We start from the raw sequence: 6,753 nt of genomic DNA, 5'->3' as shown, positions 1-6,753 counted from the left end.
TTTCATCATTAGAATAAGAAAAGTAAAATGAACCAATGAAAAGTTTTATTAACAAGTCACATGACTTGTTATGCTTACGTTACGCGCTGCGCGCTCCGGATGACTTCCGGATGCGCTAACGCGGCGCGTCATATGACGCATTACGCGACAACGCAGGTCCAGAATATAGTCAAAATGTCTCCACCAACCAGCGGTCAGAACACAACCCCTTTCAGCAGGCTAAATAGTTCTGTTAAATGACAACAGAAGGGACAGGCAACAAGAACCATCAGTCAAAGAGGGGAGGGCTAGTTCTTCTCTACCGGGTTACATTGGGGCGCTACCGGAACTGATCGAATTGGTAGTCTACAGTGTTTCTGGATGTTTCAGACTGAAGCTGGGGTTAGCATGAGAGCAGCACCATTTCGTAGCTCCGTCGTGGCCATTCCGCAACCAATCATGGCAGCCGCTCTTTATCGTTATTTTGGGCGGGGTGGGTGGCGGAGCCGAGCTGTTTTGCAGCCATCATTGTGTGGAGTTCAGTTCATCTCACTAGTTTTGTAATTGTCATGAGGGGTTGTTCCTAATGTTTCTATTTTAGCGAGGTCAAAAAGAGATCCCATTAGTGGCCTACTGATTTTGCTCGATTCCTTTTCTTTTTACACGATTTTTCGTTATCTGCAAAGACTAAACAGAGTATTGCGACTCTGTGTTTGTTTGTAAATAGAGAATGAACCAAAGAGAACCAATTCTAAAACAGTAAATACTTGGATAACAATCAATCAAATGGAGAGAGAAGCAGGCACGACGTATTACAACGGGGGCAAAGGCCTGCGTTAACTACCCTTCACTATGTGCAAAGAGAGAGTACTCCTAATAGAAATGAGGGGGGGGGGCACCATTCAAAGCAGATCAGTGTGCATAAACACGAAAATTTTTTCACTTACCACGTACTTGACATTCGACAGCTTATGATATTTGCTATTAAAAAACCATTGAAATTCACTGAAAAAACCATAGGTTATAGACCATATATAGTTAGGAATTAGCATTTACAAAACCTTGAAAATTCACTGAAAAAAACATAGGTTATAGACCATATATAGTTAGGAATTAGCATTTAAAAAACCTTATTTTACTCACACAAAACCATTGAAATTCCATATATAGTTAGTTGCACTAACTATATATCGCGCACCCGCAATCCACTGCTGATCATGTCACATATTACATCATTCATGACATGGTCAGTGACATCACTGATGACATCACTGATGACATCTCAAATGACATCACTGATGAGATCACTGATGACATCTCATTTGACATCAATGACCACATCACTGATGATATAATTCATGTGACAATACAATGCATCTCCTCACATTTTAATATAACCTCTGTTTCACCCAGTGTTAAATACAGAGTATAATTTTTGAAACCATTGACACACCAATACTAGTTACTACATACGTACTCACTGATTCCTACGTCTACACACACATTCACTCATTCACCCATACAATCATTCATACATACAATCACTCATCTTTACAACACTATCATATGCACTCATACACCTATACAGACACTCACACTCTGCCACTCATCCATGGAGTTACTCACACACCTAGTCAGTCCTGTAAAGAATCAATCACACTTCCATTTTCTTGTCTATACAGTTAAACATAGAGCACCTTACATTTTCAAACATATACTAACACATACTTACTTTCTTATACAATCATTGATACAAGTACACATTGATCTGCACAGAGTCACACACCTCCCAGCCAGCCACACACACACTCAGTCTCCCATACAAATACTTGGACAATCAATCAATAACCCATATAGTTAATCATATAGCTACTGATCAACACATGCAGCAGTTTACAGAACAACAGACATAATGATGCACAAATTAAGACAGTTTAGTCACTAACCCATGCACTCAGTGAGACACATTTAATCACTCACTCATACATTCAGTCATGCACCTACTAAATCCTTCGTCCAGACACTTATACATCTACTCATTCTTCAATATGTAAAACATATTTAAACTTTACAGAAACACACAGGTTAATAACTTTGTTTTATTCTTGTGATTTCCCCTTTGGATTTGATTAGGTATTTGTGACTAGCTTTTAAATAATTCGAAAATCTATTAAAACCAAAATGAAATAGTTACAAAAATAAAACTCATTACATACATGGTTGCATAAACTGAAAGTAGCAGGTGATTCTGTGCATAAATGTAGAGACAGAGGTTAGGTTTCAGTAGCAGGACTGAGGTCTGGAATGTCCATCTTGACTGCGGGAAAGTTCTCGTCAGGTGGTAAGGGAAGCAGCAATGTTGGTGGTTCTCTGTTCACTCTATGGGATTGAAGTCTAACTGAAGTGGCTTTTCTTGTTGACCATTTTTTACTGTTACGGTTAAGTCACAAGATCAGGTTTTACTAACTTGCTGAAGATGAGGTAGTTGGTGTTGGTGTCACACAGCGGCGTGAAGATGTTCCACAGCTCTGTGCTCCCAGGATGCTGCTCCTGTGTTTTAGCATGGATCATTGTAAGATGTTTCATGACAAGGACCAGCGCTATGATTGAGATTGCAGCTCGCTCCATACAGCAACAACACGGGCACCAGTTATTGTGGGATCATTTGGTCACTGATGTGCGCCTTGGATTGAAGTAGCACTACCACGCTGCTGCTTGTTAGATACTTGAGGGGCTACAATGACAACTTTCCTGATTGCAAGGTGCAGCTCAGAGCAATTCAATCTTTTCATTGTCCTGTCTCACTGGCAGCATATTGTAGACATTGGAGGGTACTTCCCTTGTCTTTTGCCTTGATGAAGATCCAGCCGTTACATTACTCTACTAATTTTGCTTGTTTGGTCAAACGTTGAGGATACATGTAGTTGGACTGTATATACATGATTTGTAACACATACTGCAGTTAAGTATGTCTTTATTCCCTTGTCTCTTTTTCAATGCATTATAATGCAAAGTTGACTATGGATGTGAGTTGACATCAATATCTTACCCTTGTCACTCCTCACATGCACTGCACCACTTTTCATTCTTGACCACTCCAAATGTATAATATATATGAATACTTATAAAGAAGCCATCAATTGTTCCATCTGGGCTATAAGATGTTGTGTTGTGTTATGATATGATTTATCATCTCGCGAGGACTGACAGCAGCCTCCAAAAAAGACATTGAATGTGATACCAAAATAGGCCTGTAAGAACTACAGTTGCTTATACCGACGATTGCCCAAGTGTCCTCATTTTCAAGACAGAGGTTGGCACAACCTCAATCTCATTTTGCCTTGGGGGGGAAGGAAATCCTTCCACTGACCATGTTTATGGCTTGGTTGGGTGAGAGGTTCGGTTGGGCACATTCCCTTTTCCAAAACTATAAACCTGAGCGACACATGGGCTAACTGGTGGGCATGTGACACAGATATGATATTCATGTGTTATCCCCATATCAGTTTAATTTTATTGTTTTATTTATTTTTTTATTTATATGCAGACTCAAGAAAATATGAGTAGAGTGCTGTAGCTCATTACAATCGCGTGTCACGGAGACACTGCTTTATCTATTTACAGGCAGGACATTGCAAGTCCAAATATGTACAGAGCGGGGGAGAAAGAAAGGGGCCACTGTGTCCGTCATGATACAATATTTACTTTACACGAATGGATAGAAGAAATCAAACGGTAACTTGGCATCAATGGTCGGCTGCGCTTTGTAACCAGGCTGTGCAGGTGCCGAGATATCAACAAATGTAACCAGGCTCGAGATCTGGTAAATATTTCCTTCCTTGAGAGACGCATACGTCGTTTTTACCGTGACACTATCTATTTTGGCCTGAGGATTAACCAAGGATCCATATTTCTTCCAACTCACGACGATTTCTAGAGATATGGGAACCTGGCATCCTTCCTGGCTTGTGCTGATCTGATTGATAGTCACCCAGTCTGCCACATTTTCAGCCTGAGAATTTCCAAAAGATGCCACATAATCTGGAAAGTTCTGCCCCCTGAGCACTTGAGTGATGGTGTCAGATGTTAGCTGGCAATTAGTGGAATACCTCAATTTACAGCCAGACACCATGTTATATCTAAATAGTACTGGACTTCTTTTGCCTTCAACTGCCAAACAGTCCTGATGTGATGAACTCTGCATCATTGTCAGCTGCCCATATCTATTAGTGCTCTGAATAATACCAGATCCTGCTGGTTTAAATCCTGCCACAATTGGCTGGCCGACAACATATCCTGGATTTCCACTGAGAGGAACTGGACTTGTATTTTGCTGGGTGAAACGGATTTGAAAGTCTTGCTGCACTGGAACCATGCTTCTGTTTATGGCTCCAAGGACAAAGGAAACAGCTGCATTCTTTATTAACCCTTCCACTGTGTACGTGATGAAGTACTTCACCTTAAGCACCACATTTGTGCACACTCCTGTGTCCGGGTTATATTCAGGCTCAGGAAAAGTGAGGTTCACTTGGTTAAATGTCCCATCTATCGATGTCACAAAGATGGACTGGACGCTTACTGGCACCGTTTGACTTGACTTTGGAGCCTGCAGGATTTTGATCTGTGCACTGAGATGACATTAAGGAAGTCGGAAATGCGAGGAAAGAGTCAGATGTCTGAATTGGGGTCCCATACTCGTATCTACCAGTTCCACTTGTTTGACTTAATGTGCTTCTTGATGGGGTGAAAGAATTTGCACCAAACTTAAGCACCAAACTATCAAAATTACTCTCCGTTGGTATTTCAGGATTACTGAATGTCAGTGCAGGTCCATAGTTTGTGCTGTAAATGCAGAAAATATTTGGATTAACTTGATCTGTTAATTGAACAACTCTCTCCGGGATGGCTTTGGCCATATCCATTGAATAACGAGCTACTCTTTGGGTGCAAAGCTGTTCGTCGTTCATGACAACAGGAACGGAGCACTCGGAGAAGACGCTGAAATCCGAAGCAGTGCAGTCGGGGTCGCAGCAGCAGTTGACATCACACTGCGCTACCAGCAAGTTACAAACACAAAGTGTATCAATGTCGGTTACAGGTGCTTGAAGAGCGGAGACCGCAGCGTGAGGAGACCCAGGGACTGCCCGGACCAGAGGGGGTGAGAGATCTCCATCGTCCTGGGTGGAGTCTGGAGTGGCTGCTCGGTCCCCCCAGGGGATAGACGAAGTGAGTTCTCCAGGGGCCTGAGTGAGGTCAAGGAGGGATGAAGCATCGGGGAACTTTGAAGGGTCGGGACTGGGTGAGATGTCAACAGTCCCGGTCTCCACCGTCTCTACCTTCAAGTCTCCTTCCGCCGTTTCGGGCCCCGTATCCAGCCATGCCAGGGTGCTCTGTGCGGCGGTGCCAGAGCTCCCCAGAGCCAATATCAAAACAAAAACGTATGACAGCATGGCCTGGCTATAGCACTTGAAGCAATGGCAGCCTCCTATGTCCGGTAACTATAAACAACAACTGCCGCCATCCTGGAAACCAAGGACGCTAAGCGTGACAGGAACTACAAGAGCCCATGTTGCTTTTTGCAGCAATAATCATCGAAGAAGGACAAGACGGAAAAAAAAACAAAAAAAAAACACTGTCACTGGATGATGTCATCAGTGATCTCATCAGTGATGTCATTTGAGATGTCATCAGTGATGTCATCAGTGATGTCACTGACCATGTCATGAATGATGTAATATGTGACATGATTAGCAGTGGATTGCGGGTGCGCGATATATAGTTAGTGCAACTAACTATATATGGAATTTCAATGGTTTTGTGTGAGTAAAATAAGGTTTTTTAAATGCTAATTCCTAACTATATATGGTCTATAACCTATGGTTTTTTCAGTGAATATATATATATATATATGCGTTTGAAACTCCAAAGCGCCACTTCCAAATCCACCCAGGACCGGCGAAGCAAGCAAGAGGGAAGACGGACCACTGGAGTTCACAGGTACTTCATTGCAGTGTCAGCTGGTAAAACAGGAGGGCAATACGCGTTTCGGGCTCCACGAGCCCTTGTTCACATATGTATAATTCCTTTCTTAATGTTGATGTTGATTTGTTGTCATACATTATCTTACAATGTTATATTTTTGGCTTAACATTTACATTGTTCCCTTTTTCTTCTACAGGTGTTACATCTGTTTTATGGTTGTATTTGTTTCCCGTTTATGTCACACTACCCTTCCTGCACCATGTCGCCCTTGTCGATCGGACATAATTACTTCACATTGCGGTCCCCTCCCACCTTCATCTAATTACTGTTAGGTATGTTTCACTTTTGTGTTGTTCATTTGTTATGTTTCCTCCATGATAATACTGGATTCCTCTTTTTCATCTCTTTGTTTCATTTTCATTCTTGGCTCTATTCTTCTTTTCCCTTTTTCCTTTCTTCTTTTGGATTCTCTACTTTTTCTTCTCTTTCCTAAGCTGTTATTTCCTTTATTATTTGTATGGCTCTATTATATTATCTTTCCATTGAGGTCTGATTGTAAACTTCAATTTGCCTTATCTAAAAGGTTTTGACAATGGTCTCCTGGAATGTCAGAGGTTTGAATTCTCCAATCAAAAGACAACAAGTCTTACTCATCTGTCAAAGCTTAATGCACACATAGATTTTTGCAGAAATACCTTGTATCTGACATTAAATCCATGAAACTATGGATCGGTGGGTGGCGGAAGTTTGTTTTTACCTGCTATGGGAAAAAAGCATGGAGTTGTAATTTTG

At 41.6% G+C, this 6,753-nt stretch overlaps 1 pseudogene; it reads right to left on the bottom strand.

The window, feature by feature from the left end:
• Positions 1-3,492: 3,492 nt before the first annotated feature.
• On the bottom strand, positions 3,493-5,429 carry LOC144766768 (tectonic-1 pseudogene; annotated as a pseudogene).
• Between the last annotated feature and the right edge of the window lie 1,324 nt (positions 5,430-6,753).

This window comes from Lissotriton helveticus, chromosome 7 (genome assembly GCF_964261635.1).
Source record: "Lissotriton helveticus chromosome 7, aLisHel1.1, whole genome shotgun sequence".
NCBI classification, from domain to species: domain Eukaryota; kingdom Metazoa; phylum Chordata; class Amphibia; order Caudata; family Salamandridae; genus Lissotriton; species Lissotriton helveticus.
The sequence above is the reverse complement of the archived record's forward strand: the minus strand, read 5'-3'. Positions and strand labels throughout refer to the sequence as shown.